Raw genomic sequence first — 19,227 nt, 5'->3', positions numbered from 1 at the left:
CTTCAGGCACCTACCTTCTCTCTGCCCCACATTTGATGATGGCCTTAAGCATTGTGGAAGCGATATAATATATATGTCCAACTTGTTCTGGCTGAAATCAATAGAACACAAACAAAAATATTAAGAATCAATGAAAGGAAGAGTTGGTTCTTTGAAAATATCAACAAGATTGTCATAACTTCTGGTCTAGGTAAGAAAAGCCGGGAGTTAATAAAACTAAAAAGCTGGCAAAGGAAAGCAAAGCCGGGAGTTAATAAAACTAAAGAAAAAACACAAGCCTTTTAAAATTTACATTCCACAACATTAGCATATTCTTTTAAAGTATTGATGATTTACTGGATGTATATGGTAAACCAATATTAAATCAAAACTCGTTGCGTAATTTAAATAGTACCATACTACCCAATTACATAAAGTCAGGCATTTAAACTCTCCCATCTAAGAGATTACAGGAGAGCATGTATTTTGTTTTACCCGTGGATCAGACATTTAATGTGCATTTAATGTTTCTTGGACTATTACATAAAAGAGAAGAGAAGGATTTCATACAATAAAATTCTTTTTTTGAATCATGTATTACCCAACAATTGAGAAAGAAAAAAAAGGAGGGGGGAGTGAGGAAGGGAGGGAGAGAGAGAAAGATAGAGAGAGAGATAGATAGATTGAGAGATTACAGACGATACAGAAAGAAAGGAGGAGAGAGTATTATGACCCATTTCCACCTATTCACATATATTCTGAATTAAATTTGTGAGAAAATCTAAAAAAGAAATGGTTCTGTGTAGGCTGTCTAGCTGAAAGTCTGCCCCAATCAGAAGATGGAGTTTTTTTCTGAGATTTTTTGTAATGATTCCCCAAGGTCTGGGTAGAAAGTAACAATCCAAGACTGGACATAAACCACTATGTTATAATTGTGCAACAAATGAGTGCTGCTATCATTTTTCAGGATAATGAAATAGCCAATGAATGTACAATAAAAAGAGAGTATTTAGTTTTACCCTGAGGAACTCTCTGGAATGAATCACTTTTCATTGTGAATGAGCATAGAACCTCTGATTACAGGACTGCCCATGAGCTAAGAGAAATACATAAGAATATTGCAACCATCTGCCCCACACATCCAAATCCATGTGTTCTCATGGTCTCAGTCCTTAAGAGAAATAGGTGTAGTCTGTCTGGGACCTAAATCATGAAATTTTCAGTCAGTGTAGGTTAAATTTTTCAAAACCTAATATTTTAAGTGTTTTCAATGACTTAGAGACACCTTTTAGCCCCAAATCAAAGGGTAGGAAAGAAAATAAAACACAGGTAAACAGGCAAGGGGATATGGATCTGTTTATAAATATTTCTTTGCGGTCAATACAAATCTCCTTTGTCAGGATACCAGTTCAGTAGAATCAGGACACCAAAAATAAAACAGCAGAAACAGAATGCGCCAGTCATTGTGAGCAATAGAATCAGCTGAGACAGGAGGAGAAGTGCTCTGTCTTGCCTCATAAATGTAAATATAAGGGAAGACAAGGACCAAGGAAGCTTTTCCACTCTACCTATTCAAGCACCCCATTACTGTCCATGAGTCCTATTTATACTTCTTCCAAACATATCATGTTCTCTCCAGGGCCTGACCTCAGAAAAACACCATATAATTTATGCTAAGGAAAAAGCATGAAGCTGCGCACTCCAGACAGTTCTACTTTAAGCGACCCTTAGGCAAAATTGATTAAATTACATTTTGAGTGACAGAATCAGAGGTTGGTTAAAGTGTGCAATTTACTTAGAACAGATATTCCCAAGGATTTACATTTTCTTCAGCTCTCTTTGATGAGACACTAATTACTGACTTCCTGCCCTATTATCATGAGTTTCATGACCCAACTCTTGTAGTATGTACATGGTCTCCTCCTATTTTTGATCCTGAACAATTTTATAAATGAGCCTTGGAGGAACTGCTGCAAGAGGTATAGGCAATGGTCTACAGAGTCAGCTTAGAAAGTTCATTGTCCATCAAGGGATAACTGTATTACATACCAACTGAGAGGAAGCAAGGGAGCTCAGCAAAGGATTCCAGATATCCTACAGACGCCATACTAAGAGACAGGTTTGACTAATTCCATGTGGTTAGGTATTGCAGACCCTGAATAATAGGGCTTACAGATATTGCAAAGCCTCTACACACCAGCACAAATGAGGGGACTGATCCCTTAATCAGGAATTAACTGTACAAAATGTGCTTAGGACTTTTAACAGAGGTGATTTTTGATCAAAACCTACCATTTCCAGACGCTTCTAAACCCCTTTACCTGTTTGTCTATAAAACAAACAGAACTGCAAATTATGTTTAAACAAATACTTTTAGTGCCACGGAATTGCCCAAGATTGTGCATGCACAAACTACTGGAACCTATAAGTCCAGCGTGGCCCATTTGTCTAAGAGCTATAGTGACTGCTACTGTTAGTGAAAGAAGCAGAATGGTTGAGTCTGGTCAGAATCTTAAACTCATATCACCCCATAGAGTTGTGTCTGTCTTCAAAGGGACATGGGTAACCCTGGTTGTTTAATGCGTTTGTGAACATAGCAATTCCTTCTCAGGAAATCTCCTGGAGTCTGGTTTGAAAAACATACTGACATCAATCCTTCTAACTTCTAGCATTTAGGACCTAAGGATACTTCTCAACAGTGATTATATGAGTTTATAACCTTGGTCCAACATATCTGTCTATGCCTAATGGACACTCACCCCATGAAAAATTCTTTAGGGTTGGAAGCAGCATCATTAAACATAGAACCACATACATATGGTCTCCAGCAGTTATTTTAATGAAATTATTTGGACCCAAGCCTTAAAACCAGGAATCTCTGCCTAGAGTGCAGAAATTATCACTCTGAATTAGATAGTCAAAATATCAAAGGGAAAGTCTATAATCACATAGCTGGAAAATCACTATGCTATTATTACAGCACATAGGTATGCTATAATATACAGGGAAAGAGTAATCCTCACTGCATACTTCATAAATAATTGCAGTTATCCTATTCTAGCAACTGAACTGCATATCTAAAAGCTCCTGGAAAAAAAGCAGACACAAACACACGAAAGAAAAGAAGGGAGGAATTACTGAAACTCAGTGCTGAAATCGTTCAAATAGGAATACAGAGAAAAAATGCAAAGCATAAAAAAACCCGTTTTTTTTCAAAAATCAACAAATAGATAAAACCATAGTGAAGTAAACTATTGACAAGATATGGCATCCAAAGTAACAAAGTCAGCAATGAAAAGGGAGGAAATAATAACAAAAAATGAGGAAATTAAAAAAAAATCATGTTTTATTGGAATACCTATACTTCACAGAACTGGAAAATCTAGAAAATATATGATTTTATAGACAGATGACATATACCAAAGTTAAATCAAGTTAACTTTGATAAATTTCATAAACTATCTAACCAGTCCCAAAACATCTAAGGAAATAGGAGTGGTCACTAAAACGCTCCCAACCAAAAAAACCCAGCACATATGAGGACACTAATTCCCTAATCTGGAAGGAGACTGTACAAGATGCGTTTGAGACGTGAAAGACAGGCAATTTAGATTCAATCCTATCACTTCCAGATATCTAGAAACATTTTCATTCACATGTCTGTGAAAGAAAAGTTACCGCAAAGAGTATGTTCCACTCACTTTAATGAAATGTAAACATTGTTTAGTATACCTGCCCAAATTAAGGAACTCTTCAGCCACAGGCTGGCACATTTGCCTAAAACTATGGTTACTACCATTATTGTGAAAGAAGCAGAGATTTAACGCTGAGTCTGAATCTTAAACTCACATAATCCCATGACATTGAGGCTCTCCTCAACGGAGCACCAGAACCTTGCATTTTTATTACATGTGTGAAACAGTAGCAGGTTCTACTCCTGAACCAACCTGGAGTATGGTTGGAAAACCCCACTGCCAACAATCCTGATAATGTCTTACCTGATGTTGACACAAACATGCTCATAAATGATTGTATGAGGAACCCAACAAAGTGTAAGTAATCTATCTAGACAAAATGGAAACTCCCACATTCTATGAAAGGTTCTGATGCAATGTTCCACATGGATAGTAACACCTTCATTTAACATGGAACCAGGTAAAAAGAGTTTTTGGCAGTTATTGCAAATGAAATGATTTGGATACAAGATTTAGAGACTGAGTACATGGTGAAAATGAAGACGTGTCATCACATAACAGGAAAGTCATTATGCTTTTGATAGTGTTTGGACTTGCTATAATCTATAGGGAGAGAGGTCTCCTCACAGCTTCCAGAAGGTCATTAAAAGTAAAGAATAACTTTTGGCTTTCCTAGTAAATATTTATCTTCCTCCATGTGTTCCTTGGTTTCAAAGCTGAGAGTATCAACGTAATGTCTACCTTGGGGCCAGAGGTTAAAAGGGCACTGAACTGTCTGCCCCAAAGTGGCCCAAAGAATAGTGGGATGTACTGACATTCTGCTGACATACTGTGTCCCCATGTTGCATGAGAGTCCATGGTATAACCATGAGAAAATTGAAGATGTAAAAAAAATTAAAGGCGAACTTGCGCCCATAGGTTGGTGGTGGACATTATAGAAAAGAATAGCTCTGTCAGAAATTAGTGTCAGGACTGTGGTAACTAACCTTTACCAGGCTCCCTGACTGGAGATCACAATACTGAGTTGCTCACACTAAGATATGTTGTAGCTAGACTTGATAGGCTGGCCCTGTATTTCAAAGCAATCTCTCATGTTTGTAGTAATGTAAATCAAAATCAGTGATACTTCTTTCAGAAGTAGGCATTTATGAGGGGAAAAAAGTATGGTCAAGTCTGGGAAACTAAATTCACTGATACCTGCTGGAGAGAGGAAGCTAAGATTACATGATTTTTTTTTTTTTAGTAAAGCCTTTTGTGTGGGAAGCTGCCTTTTCCAAAACACTGAAAATTCCCAAAAAATAGCTAAAATTTCCTCCAGATACTGTTTCAAACTTTTAATGACTCCCTCAAGATTGTTTCTTGCAATAGCTGAATATTCATAATCAAAACTAGCCAATTAAAGGTGAATGAACAATGTATGGAAGAAAACCGTCAATGTGCATGCAGACTTTAAAACTTTGGACACGTGCAAATAAACAAAAGGACATTACTTAAACAGTACAAAACACCCTAACCCTATTCACTGAACTATCTCAGAGATCTACTGGGCTTTTGACATCCTCAATATACCCCCAGTCCCCATTTTGTGCTTTGTCATTGTGATGCTGTTCAAGGGAGTAATCAAAGGTAATGAAAACAATGTTGAAACGGTTTACATGATTCTATCACTCCTGTGTGATTAGGCAGGATTTTACCATGGCTTCTGCAGACCCTTGGCAAGAAGGCAGAAGGCCGAGATGACAGTGTCTAAGGGACTCCTTCAGGCACCTAAGAACCCATGAAAATCGAGGTTTTACTAGATCTGAGGCCTTTTCATCCTCTATCTATCCTTGTTAGCTACATTATGAATACAGGATCATGGTCTAAGCCCCAACTACCTCGGGCCTGGGCCTGGGAATTCAGGAAGGTAGATAATGGTGAATGCATAGCTGATGAGGCCACAGAGCAGCAATTGTCAGTGCCTGTTCAACTCTCTTCACTGATGTCTCCATTAATCCTGTGGTTGTATGTGAGATTGTTAGGATGTGGGCCTTTACCTTTTAAGAATTGACAGAATGATAACAATTTGATATTTGCCCTATACCTGATCACCTATATTGCCAGGATAAGGGAGTTTTCATTGTACAAAATGGGATCATAAGACAGAGATTTCATGAAAACCCATGGTGAATATATTGAAAGCATACCCCCTCTCAAGAAATGCTCAGTGAAAAAAATATACTTGATCTAGAGTAAATTTAAAGGTGTAGGGAAAAATATCAGCCTCTGGGAAACAGCAAAAACTGTGGGAATTGTACTGAATGTCACTTGAATGGACCCTTGGGATAGACATTTCAGGGTGAAGAATCTCCATAATTCAAAAACTTTAGATCTTTGGGACTTAACACAGATCTGATACCCATATCAAAGCCTTAACCAACTCTCCTTATGCTAAAAAATTGAATTATGATGAAGTATATTTAACTCTTTAGCTTTGGAAGTAGAGTGTATCAATAGATATCCCCTGGATCAAAAGTGGGTCTCTGGAAAAGGCACTCCAGAGACTGGACAGTCTGGGTAGAGTTAGTTAGCAAGTAGGTTATGGCATTTCCCAGTGACACCTCAGTAGCCACTTACTGGACATTTTCTTGTATCCAGGAGAACCATAGAATGTTCTGTGATGTACCCAGTGCTGTGATGTCACTAACTGCCTGTGGACAATAACCTCAGAACCTATTGGGTTCACAAGCAGAATGTTGTCCAGGCTGTTCAGTGTATTTCTGACGGAGAATCAAACACATGCAAAGACCAGTCCAAGCCTTCTCTCGGGATGTACAAAGAGAAGGAAGAAATAGCCCTGGGGTATGTCCAGTTTGTCCTAGGCAGGTGTGTAAGGGAGCTTCCAGGAGGATGTATGCTTGAGACGGTTCTTCCAAGAGCAGGACTTAAGTTTTGGAGCCTCGGTCTTCCTAAATATCTCCCCCCCCCCAGACTCCACAGCTTCTGATGAATAGTTTGGCAGAGAGCCAGGAATTGATATGTGTCAAGTGGCTGTCCTTGGAGATATTTAATGTCATGGGAGTGTCAAAGACTATCAGGAGGAGTTTCTGTGAGAATAACAGTGACCCTCTCAGTCCCCCCTCTTGAAGCACATCATTCTCAGCAGTGTCCTTTAGCATACATGAGTATTTGAGGCCAAGAGGAATACTTTCCTTGGCCATGTATCAAGATGTCAGTTAATTTGAACTTGAACACACATGATTAGGTAATAGGGATGTTAACCAATTTGGACACCAGGCCTTACCTGTATCACATCAGACATTAGCCGAGAATGTACTGCAATTCTTCTTGTTTGGGCCATCTTTTGCATTTCAGGGCAGTGGAAGGGCAGTTGGGATTGTGCTATATGTTTATGATGGCATATGTGATCATATGGTTATGATGGTTGGGAATAGGCACACAGGTGAAAATTAAGCTTAAAGATAGCATTCCTGCTCTATCAGGGATTCACTGTGTCTCTAGATCTCTTCATCTTCAGACTTCTATTTAAGATTAAGCATGGTATTTCCTGGTCCTGTGCCCTCATATATGCCAGTTTACTTGTGTTTATCTACCTACAGAGTTTGTTCTGAAGACATCATCACAACCTTCCACTACCACTGATGAGGAAAAGAGAATGAAGTGTTTGGAGAAGTTAAAAATTGTTCTCCACAAGATTTAAAATGAGAGAGGAACTCTAGGAAATCCCTTCCCATTAGCCACGCAAAGATCTAAGTAACAGCTCTGACGACTCACATTTTTTGTTGACAGTCCTGAGATGTCTGTTCAGCCAATATTTCCTCACATCACAGGAAACTACTAGTCCAGGGTATCCTAATCGTCAAAATCATTTTCCTGATTCCATCTTAAACACAGAATGTTAAATTCACATAGGATTGAGACGGGGGCCAAGGTATTTTGATTCCTCCAAGAGTAAATCATATCCTTTGGCCTGAATCACAATCTGGGAATAAGAATATAAGTGTGTGAGATCTGATTATGTACTTTAAGAAGCCTGGATGGTTGTTGACTTGTGGAAATTTTTGGGTGCTGTGTTTATGACCAATCATTGTTGTAATTGACATTGAGGTGCTTTGGGTTCAATTGGTGCTGTGAATAGCTGGAGGAGCCTAATCCCACTCTCTGCCTCTCAGTGTGTGACTGGATTGGCAACAGGTTATCATTGGTTTTGTCTGATTTTGTTCATTGTATTTGAAATAATGCCACATCATTGTAGTTTTGGCATTCTAAGTGTGTTGTGCGTGTGTGCGTGTGCGTGTGTGTGTGTTTGTGTGTGTGTGTGTGTGTGTGTGTGAATGTGTTTGTGTGTATCCCTTAAGATCTGAGATTCTATGACCTTGACTTGGCCTGAGAATTAGCCTGACTCAATGTCCATGGCATGATAGTCATCAGTCTGAGGGCCTCACTTTGAGCAGAACAGCATTTGACCTCTGCTCACCTTGGAAGCACATTGGAATCTCTTGGTGTGTGTTATAAATTATTTTCCCTGTAAATACTGATTAAGTTTCTTTGGTGTTTTGTGTAACAATAGATTCTACAATTGAGAATTCTTACCTAAGAAAAGGAGAATAATCTTCACAGGTTTAAGTTGGAGCCTGGACTGTGGCAGAGGTTCCTGAAATCTTCTCGGCAAGCTAGTCTATTCCTTCAAGATCACACAGGGAGCTCAAGTCGATCAGATCCCTCCTTTTGTTTGCTGGCTCTGCTGTCCCTGTGTCCATAATAATAAGCTTAATCAGTACCAAATGGATCCAGTACCAAGGAGCAAGGATGTGGCATGTCCTAGGCTGGGGTTGTTCAGGATCCAGTCATAATTCATATAATCCTTGAATCCTTAGTTCAGAAAGTTATTTGATCCTTGGACAATGCCCTACAACAGAATGAATTTTGGGTCCAAAATATTCATGATGCAACACCAGCAAGTGATGATTGACCTACAGAAAATGTGCTGACAGATCAATAAAAGGTGGTACAAATCTAATCAACTCATATGAGAAAATCAGTGTTACTGGTGAATAACTTACAGGATTTTGACACCAGTACTAGTCACCGAATGTGACAGCCCATTCGTGTCTTTGAACTAAAGTGGAGATCAGGTTCTATACTGTTTGACGTGTACCAGGAAGCCTGGCTCTAAGGCATGGTCTAGGAATTTTACCTGTTTTAGTTAGTTTGACCAAATGTAGAGGGGCTCTGAATTTCTCCAATCATTGTCCTTCCCAACTTGGGATCCTATAGATAGAAAATGTGTGCCCCATGATGGAGTTATCAATCAATTTTGATGCTCTGGGGACCTGACTAACTATATATATATGCATTATGTCCTCTTTTGGGACAAATTTGAATCCTTGGTATTAGGCTTTTGAGAAGTACCCTGTGTCTTCAGGAATTTGCTCCATGGCTAACATGGACTTGGACTACAGTCTGGGACTGTGTTTGGGTCAGGGCCTTAGACTGAGTAATGTACTTTGAGAGTGGGAGAAAAATGTATCCTTGCTGGGATTCACAATTTTTTGTTTTTGGCTCAGCCTCAGGCACTGCCTGCTCCTAAGTGAGGCTATTCCGATGAAGCACAGTATAAAGAGAGCATGGGATGAGAACAGAGAGCTTCTGTGGGATCAGATTGCACTGGAAGCATCCAGTAAGGAAACAACCTGGTTCTGTGTGGAAGTCAATATGAAAATCTATGATGTTTGTTCCAGGAAGGATCAGGTATGATGAATGAAGCATCTGGGGTAGGTTTTCCTGTAATCTAACAAAAAACCAAGTCAAACCAATTCAACCATTCTCCAACTTATCCAGACACTCTTATGTCACATCAAGTTGTTCATATCTTTGATCATTTCCAAAACTTTCTCTGGTGTTAGCCTCATGGAAGAAACTGGAGGATTGACAGCCAAATCCTCCTCATCAACTGTATACTACATTTACTTAGGAGAGATACAATGATCACACATTGCGCACTTACATGCCATTATGCTAGAGGCATGCTATGTGCTAGCATAATTTGTAGTGCACAGAATTGATTAAAGCCTAGTGAAATTGCCTAAAGAATGGTTATCATTTTCCATTTGATAGGGCTTCTGTCCTCTCATGTCTTTTCCCCCTACATTGCAAGATGGTCCTTTCTGTGTACGAAGATCCTGGTTCATAGTGATAGAGCTTGAGAAGCAGCCTGTCAGTCCTGTTTTATGTAAGTGTTCTAGAGTTCTTTCCTATAGCTTATATCCTGGAGCTGACTGGATGAGGAGGGATGTGAGAAAGGCTTTTCTCAGGTGAGGGTTTGTGTGACTGGAGACAAAATTTTCTCTGAAGCAGAAAGAACTGGTCACTGAACAAAATGCCTTCACTGAGAAGATGCAGCATTATTTCAGTGTCACTGACATGAGGTTAGAGCAAAGGATGGGATGACTCAAGTAGATTACCTGTACCTGTAAACTGTCTCTTTGGGTGTCTGATTTGCTACATAGTTAGCATCTGTTTGCTACCAGCAGCTCAGAATATTGTTCTGTTCCAGTTTAAAAGAATTTCTGTCCTTGAAATATATGTGATCCCTAGAGATTATGGCTATTGTGCACTGATCCCTCCAGTCTGAGCTCTCTAGTATTGTCTGAGCCCATTGCTTGTAAGTCTCCCCAGAAACAGGTTTACAGTGGCCATAAGCAAAGGAGGGATATTTTCCTTTTCTGCACGAGCATCACCTTTCAAGTTCAATGTCTCCCACTGGGAAGATTTCCATGCAGCATATGTTTGGTGATTATAATATCACTTGAATGTTCATATATTTCTTGAGATATGGTTTCTGCGGTTCTTCTCAAATATAGAGGTTGTCAAGTGTAACCTATGCAGACTCCTGCACTCGTGACATAACAACAGCCTTCACTTCAGTGGTGGCCATTCTTTCAAGAAGGCCTTCATTTGTTTTTATCTCCTGAGCTGATAATTAGACAGTGCAACTTGATTTAAATTGTAGTATGTATGAACATTTGGAGAAATGTGATTTTTCACACTTCAGTTTCCAGCAGTTTTTAAAAGTTGAAATAATAAACAGACCCGAGTGATTTCTTACCCTTCTCGATTGGGTATGAGATAATGGCCTAAGCTGAAAGATCATACTGGATTGTCCTGCTGAATAGTGCTGCTGTAGGTTGGATAACTGACGTGGCAGGTCCTCACCAGATCTTTATATCTTCCTCTCCTACCTCTGAAATACTCCAGCAGAAGATTGAACAGGGCACAGTTCAGGACTACAGCTCTCAGTGACAAAACTGTAAACCAGGAGCCCTGAGTGTGCAAAGAATGTCAACAACTCCCCCATCTCAGTCTTAATAACCATGGCAATCTTGGACTTACCCGCAATGTCACCTGTTTATATTCATCTTGAAGAGATTGTTACCATCTTGCCTGCCTTTCTGCTATGTTTGCAAGGCCAGGAACAGGCTGCAAGTGCATGTTGCAAATTATTCAACAATTGGATGCTGCTTAACTTACCTGTTTTGCTTGGGTCTTGGTTTGAAGTTTGATTGCTTTATTTGGTTTTGATTATTTTCATTTAAAATTTTGTCGTTTGTTAATTTTTGTAATTAATTTGCTATATTCTTTAGAATATATACACTGAAATCTTTCACTCCCACTTTAAGATGTTGTTGAATAAAATAATGTGTGTTTATGAATAAAAATGTGACCTTGAACCCTTCACTCATAAGTACCTCCTGTATATTCATGTGTGGTTCTCCATCCTGTAACAGCACAAGTATCAGGCAACAAAGGTTTTCTGCAAATCTCCTGCAGCTTAGGCATCATAATCAGTTTGTAGCCAGTCAGAGCTGCACAGGAAACTGCTCTCAATGAGCATAGTATGTCATACTCTGTGGATCCCAACTTCATGATGAAAAAGGATTCTTGCTGTATCCTTGTGCTCATAAAATTAGTTATCCTTATAATATATTACTGTGTGGATACTCATGTTGGACAAAGAAAGGAGAAACTCAGTAGTAATTCTCTAATACATATCAGGAAATAAAAACAGTCAGTTAAGGAGCATAAATGAAATCAGGAAACACAGAGTTGTATAGCTCTGGTTTTCATCAAATATAACATTAGCTACAACAAGAGAACAAAGATAATGAATTCCAACACACTTGGAGAGACTAATATTTTTATTATTATTGGTAGTGGTTTAGCTCTTGTTATTTTTCATGATGATAACTTTGTTCCTAGGCCTTCTCAATATATTTGATTGCTTCTTGTTTTGGGGGGCATAGATGCCAGCAGAGGTACTGGATTGCTCCTACAAATGAAGTGACAGAGGTCAGTAAATTGCCAGTTAGTTCCTCTGCGATTCAAATGATTTTTTAATAAATTTTATTTTCTTAGATATGTTTTTATTTATTTACATTTCAAATGTTTTTCCCTTTTCCGGTTTACTACCCATAACCCCCCTATCACGTATCCCCTCCCCCTTCTATGAGGGTGTTCCCCCACCAAATCACCCACCCCTTTCCACCTCCCTGCCCTAAAATTGCACTAGACTGCAGAATCCAGTGTTGGCAGGATCATGGGCTTCACCTCTAATTGGTGCCCAAAAAGGCCATCCTCTGCTCCATAGGCCCCTGACGCATTGGTCTATTCTTGTGTAATTTGGAAGGTAGTTTATTCCCTAGGAGCTCTGGTTGGTGGGTATTGTCCTTACTAGGATTCAAACCCCTTCAGATCCTTCAGTCCTTAGTTTAACTCCTCCAATGGGGACCTAATTCTTAGTTCAATGATTAGCTATAAACGTCTGACTCTGTATTTGTCATGATCTGGCAGAGCCTCTCAGAAGACATCAATATCCGACACCTGTCAGCTTGCATTTCTTGGTACCCCATTAGAGAAATTGGTGTGATGGTTTTATGGATATATATATATATATATATATATATATATATATATATATATATATTCATTCCTGGATTCTCAGGTTGACCAGTCTGTGAATGGCCATTCCTTTAGTCTCTGCTCAAAACTTTGTCTTCATATCCCCTCCTATGAGGTAAAATATCAGGGTTGTATTGATTTGCATTTCACTGATGACTAAGGATGTTGACTATATCTTTAGGTGCTTCTCAGCTATTGCATGAATAAGGTTTAAAATAGTAAATGTTTGCAACTCATAACCAATGTCTTTTCTTTTTTCCCATTTTATTATGTATTTTCTTTATCTATATTTCAGATGTTATTCCCCTTCCATATTTGCTCTCTGGAATCCCTCTATTGAATCCGCCCTCCTCCTGCCTTCACTAGACCATCAAGGCTTCACAGCAAAAAGGGCTTCTATTCCCATTGATGCTCAACAAAGCCATCCTCTGCTAAATATAAACTGAAGTTACAGGTCCCTCCACATGGATTCTTTTGTTGGTGGATTAGTCCCTGGGAGCTCTGGCGTACCTGGTTGACTGATTTTGTTGTTCTTCCTATGGGGTTGCAAACACCCTAAGCTATTAGTTATTTTTCTAACTCTTCAATTGGGGATCCTGTTTTCACTCCAACAGTTGGCTGTGAGCATCGGCCTCTGTATTTGCTAAGTTCTGTCAGAATCTGTTAGGAAACAGCATATAAGACTTCTGTCAGCATACACTTCTTGTCATCTGCAACAGTGTCTGGGTTTAGTGTTTGACGGATCCACCAGGTGGGTTAGTCTCTGGATGCCCTTTCCTTCAGTCTCTTCTCTGCATTTTGTCTCCATAATTCCTCCTGTGAGCATTTTGTTCCCCCTTCTAAAAAGTACTAAAGCACCCAAATTTTGTCTTTGTTCTTCTTGAGCTTCATGTGGTCTATAAAGTGTATCTCAGGTATTAGCCTTTGGGCTGATACCCACTTTTCAGTGAGTATATAGCATGTGTGCTCTTTTGTAATTGGGTTTCCTCACACAGGGTAATTTTTAGTTCTGTCTATTTTCCTAAGAATTTCATAATTTCATTGTTTTTAATAGCTGAGTAGTACTCGATTGTGTAATTATACCACATCTTCTGTATCCACTCCTCTGTTCAAGGACACATGGGTTCTTTCCAGATTCTGGCTATTAGAAATAAGACTTGTTTGAACATAGTGGAACATTTTTCTTTCATATATATATATATATTGGAGCATCATTTGGGTAAATGCCCAGGGGTGGTGTAGCTGGGTTCTCAGGTAGTACTATGCTCAATTTATTACAGCCAAGGAAACAGATCAGCAGCTTCACTTCTGCTCTGAATTTCCCTCCAGTTGGAAGGTATCACTGTAGGTCTGCTACAGGAAAAGCCATAGGCCTAGAAGCAGACTTGAAAACCCACAGACAAAATACACAGACTCCTGCCAGTGTCACTCAGACTTGCAAACACTAGGGATAAGAGGCAAGCACAAGATCTTAAGCAACAGAAGCCAACATAGGTGGATATCTTCATAATCCAGTTCTCCAACCACAGCAAACCCTGAATACACCAACACAACTGAAAATCAGAAAGCTGACCTAAAATTATCTCATGAAGATAATAGAGTCCTTGAAGGAGGATATAAATAACTCACTGAAAGAAATACATGAAAACACAGATAAACAGGTAGAAGCCATTAAAGAAGAAACAATAAAATACAGGAAAACAAAAGCAAACAGGGGAAGGGATTGCATAAAGAGGTCCAACACCTAAATGTAGCAGTTGAAACAAAAAAGAAACACAAATGGAAACAAACCTGGAAATGAAAACCTATGAAAGAGATCCAGAATTACAGATATAAGTATCCCCAAAAGAAGGCAGCAGATAGAGTCTCAAGTATAGAAGAGAGTGTAGAAGAGATTGACAAACTTATCAAAGAAAATTTAAAATATAAAAATCTTCTATCTCAAAACATCCAGGAAATTCAGGACACAATGAAAAAATAACAAATCTAAGAATAATTGGAATAGAGGAGATTGAAGATTTTTAACTCAAAGAACCTGAAAATATCTTCAACAAAATCATACAAGAGAACTTTGCCAACCTAAAAAGAAATGGAGTACCAAAAAGAGACAAAAAGCCCATAGATATACCATACAAATGGTACCAGAAAGGAAATTCCTCTTGCCATATAATAATCAAAACACTAAATGCACAGAATAAAGAAAGAATAGTAAAAGCTGCAAGGGAAAAGGCCAAGTAACATACAAAGGTAGACCTATCAGAACTACAACAGATTTCTCAACAGAGACTATGAAAGCCAGAAGAGTCAGATCAGAGGTCATACAGACTCTAAGAGAACACAAATGTCAAGCTACTATACTCAGCAAAACTATCAATCAACATAGATGGAGAAACCAAAATATTCCAAGACAAAACCAAATTCAAACAATATCTATCTACAAATACAGGCCTACAGAGAATCCTAGAAGGAAAAGTCCAACAAAAGAAAGATCCCTCCCTAAAGAAAAGCTATTAAGAATCTCACAACAAATGGAAGAACCACAATTACATAAAGCCACTTACAAAAACAAATATAACAGGAGCCAACAGTCATCTGTCTTTAATACCTCTCAATATTAATGGACTCAACTCTTCTATAAAAAGAAATAAGTAAACAGGCTGCATAAAACGACAATATCTCAGAGTAAAAGGATAGAGAAAGGTCTTCCAAGTAAATGGTCCCAAGAAACAAGCTGGAGTCGCCATTCTAATATTCAATAAAAAAGAATTTCAACCAAAATTTATCAAGCATAATGAAAAAGGACACTTCATATTAATCATAGGGAAAAGTCCCCAAGAGAAGTCTAAATTCTTAGCATCTATGCCCCAAATGAAAGGGCACCCACATACATAAAAGAAACTTTACTAAAACCCCAAAAATACATTGAACTCTGCACAGTAATGGTGCGAGACTTCAATACCTCAATCTCACCAATCCTCAGGTCATTGAAACATAAACTAAACAGAGACACAGTTAAACTAGTAGAGATTATGAATAAAATGTATTTAACAATTGTCTACAGAATATTTCACCCTAAACAAATGTATTCACCTCTTTCTCAGCACCCCATGGTCCATTCTTAAAAGTTAAACATGTGGGGTTGGGGATTTAGCTCATTGGTAGAGAAATTGCTTAGCAAGCGCAAGGCTCTGGGTTTGGTCCCCAGCTCCGAAACAAAAAAAAAAAAAAAAGTTAAACATGTAATTGTTCAAAAAACAATCCTCAAAAGATGCAAGAAAATTGAAATAATCCCATGTATCCTATTAGACCACCACATGCTTTCAATGGCTTTCAATTACCAAAAAAAATAAAAAAAGCTCACATACAAGTGGACACTGAACAATGCTCTACTCAATGATAACTTGGTCAGAGAAGAAGTAAGAAAATTAATTAGAAACTTCCTGAAATTTAATGAAAATGTTCACACATCATACCCAAACTCATGGGCCACAATGAAAGCAGTGCTAAGAGGAAAATTCATAGCACTAAGTGCCCTGGTAAAGAAACAGGAGGAATCTTAATGAAAGCAACTTAACAGTACACCTCAGAGCTCTAAAATAAAAAGAAGCATACTCATCCAAGAGGAGTAGATGGCAGGGAAGAGTCATACTGAGGGATAAAATAAACCAAATAGAAACAAAGAGAACAATGTAAAGAATCAACAAAACCAAAAGCTGATTCTTTCAGAGATTCAACAAAAGAAATAAACTCCTATCCAAATTAACTAAAGTGCCCAGAGCCAGTATACAAATTAATGAAATTAGAAACAAAAGGGAGACATAAGAACAGAAAGGAGGAAATTAAAAAAAACATCAAATTTTACTACAAAATCCTATACTCAACAAAAGAGGAGTCTAGGTGAAATGGATGGTTTTCTAGACATATACCACATAACAAAGTTAAATTAAGAGCCGGTAAACAATATAAACAGGACTGTATCCCAGAAGGAAATAGAAGAAGACATTTAAAACCTAACATCCAAAAAAGCCCAGTTCCATATGGATTTAGTACCGAATTCTACCAGACATTCAAAGAAGACCTGATACCAATATTCCTCAAAGTGTTCCATAAACTTGAAATACAAGGACCAGTGCCTAATTCATTCTATGAAGCCACAGTTTCTCTAATACCTATACCACATAAGGACTCAACCAAAAAAGATGATTTCAAACCAATCTTGCTTATGCATACTGATAAAATATTACTCAATAAAATTCTTGCAAATTGAATTCAAGAAGGTATCAAGCCATCATTCTTCGTGATCGAGTAGGCATTATCCAAAGGATGCAAGCTTGGTTTAATGTATGAAAATCCATTAACATAATCCACAAGATAAATAACCTCAGAAAAAAATCACGTGATCATCATTTTTGATGTAGAAAAGTCATTTGACACAATACAACCCCTCTTCATGTTAAAAGTATTGGAGAGATCAGGAATTCAAGGCCCATACCTAAACGTAATATAAGATTTTTACTGCAAACTAACAATCAATATAAAATTAAATAGAGAGATACTTGAAGCAATCCCAATAATCTCAGGGACAAGAAAATGATACCTACTCTCCCTGTATCTATTCAATATATACTCAAAGGACTTTAAGACAACGAAAAGAAATCAAGGGTATGCAAATTGGCAAAGAAGAAATAATGTTTTGCAAATGATATGATAGTATTTATGAGCAACCATAAGATTTCTATCAGAGAACTTCTCTATCTGATAAACAACTTCAGCAGTGTGGCTGGATATAAAATGAGCTTAAATAAAATAGTAGCCTTTCCTTATAAAATGATAAACAGGATGAGAAAAAATTACAGAAATGACACACTTCAAAATAGCCACAAATAATGTAAAATATCTTGGGATAACTCTTACCAAACAATTGAAAGATCTGTATGACAACCTCTTCTGAGAGACATATCCAGAGCGTGTCAAATACGGAGGTCAATGCTAGCAGCAAACCACTGAACTGAGAACAGGACCCTCTTTGGGGGAATTAAAGGAAGGATGAAAGAGCTGAAGAACCTTGCAACACCATAAGAACAACAATGCTAACCAAGCAGACCTTCCAGGGACTAAAGCACTATCAAAGGACTATACATGGATTGACCCAGGCCTCGAACTGCATATGTAGCAGAGAATAGCCTTGTTGGGGCACCAGTGGAAGGGGAATCCCTTGGTCCTGCCAAGGTTAGACCCTCAGTTCAGGGGAATAAGGGGGGTAAAGGGGATGAATGGAGAGAACACAAAACAAATAAACAAACAACAAACAAAAATTCAAATCTCTCAAGGAAGAAATAGAAGATCTCAGAAAATGGAGAGATCTCTCATGTTTATGGATTGGCAGATTAACACAGTAAAAATGACCAAACTATCAAAGGCAATCTCTAGATTCAATGCAATTCCCATTAAAATCCCAACCAACATCTTTAAATACATGGATAACAATTCTTAAATTTATCTAGAAAGTAAAAAAAAAACCAGAATAGAAAAACAAACAATCAAACAAACAAAAAAACAAAAAAACAAAAAACAATTTTTAACAGTAAAAAGGAAAAAAAAAAAAGAAAAAAGGGCTAGGGCAATCAGCATCCCTGACCTCAAGCTCTACTACAGAGCAATATTGATAAATACTGCAAGGTATTGATGTAGAGACAGACATGTTGATAAATAGAGTAGAATTGAAGACTCAGGGGAAACACACACACAGACACACAGACACAGACACAGACACACACACACACACACACACACACACACACACACACACACACACACACTTACACTTTACTTCTTTAAAAAAGAATCCAAAAACATACATTGGAAAAAAGAAAGTGTCTTCAAAAAATGGTGCTGGTCTAACTGGCTGTGTGTATGTAGAAAAATGAAAATAGACGCATATTCTTCACCTTGCCCAATGCTCAAGTCCAGGTGGATCAAGGAACCTCAACATATAACCAGATACATTGAATCTAACAGAAAAGAAAGTGGAAGAGAGCCTTAAACTCATTGGCACAGGGAGAAAATTCCTAAACAGAACTCCAATGGCTCATACTCTCAGATAAAGAATTTATAAATGGGACATCCTGTAACTGGAAAGGTTTGAAGGCAAAGAACTTAGTCAATAAAACAACTGGGCAATCTAGAGATTGGGAATTTTTTTTTCACTAATCAAACAACGGAAAAAGGTCTAATACTCAAAATGTATAAATAACATAAGATGCTAACCACTAATAAACCAAAGAACCCAATCAAAAAATGGGGTATATAGCTAAACTGAGAATTCACAGCAGAGGAATCCTGAATGTGTGAAAAGCTTCTAAAGAAATGTTCAAAGTCCTTAGTGATAGCGAAATACAAATCTAAATGATCCTGACATTCCATTTTACACCAGGCAGAGTGGCTAAGACCACAGCCTCTGGGGATAACAAGTATTGGTGAAGATGCAGAGAAGGAGGAACACTTCCTTCCCTTGCTGGTGGCTTTTCCAACTGTCGGAACCAGTCTGGAAATCAATTTAAAGCTTCCTCAGAAAATTAGTAATACACCTACCAGA

General features: G+C 38.1%; 1 long non-coding RNA gene and 1 pseudogene across 1 annotated transcript; one reads left to right on the top strand and one right to left on the bottom strand.

Annotated features, from left to right (window-relative positions):
* The window catches only part of LOC134481225 (partner of Y14 and mago-like), an 84,919-nt pseudogene extending 78,361 nt beyond the window's left edge, over nt 1-6,558 (bottom strand).
* Nucleotides 6,547-11,411, top strand: LOC134481242 (uncharacterized). Its single transcript, XR_010056673.1, has 2 exons — nt 6,547-7,605; nt 8,245-11,411. It is a non-coding gene; the product is annotated as an uncharacterized LOC134481242 (long non-coding RNA).
* The last annotated feature ends 7,816 nt before the right edge of the window (nt 11,412-19,227 follow it).

Source organism: Rattus norvegicus, chromosome 12, assembly GCF_036323735.1.
Source record: "Rattus norvegicus strain BN/NHsdMcwi chromosome 12, GRCr8, whole genome shotgun sequence".
Lineage (NCBI taxonomy): Eukaryota > Metazoa > Chordata > Mammalia > Rodentia > Muridae > Rattus > Rattus norvegicus.
Note: the sequence above shows the minus strand (reverse complement) of the source record. Positions and strands in the feature narration are given on the sequence as shown.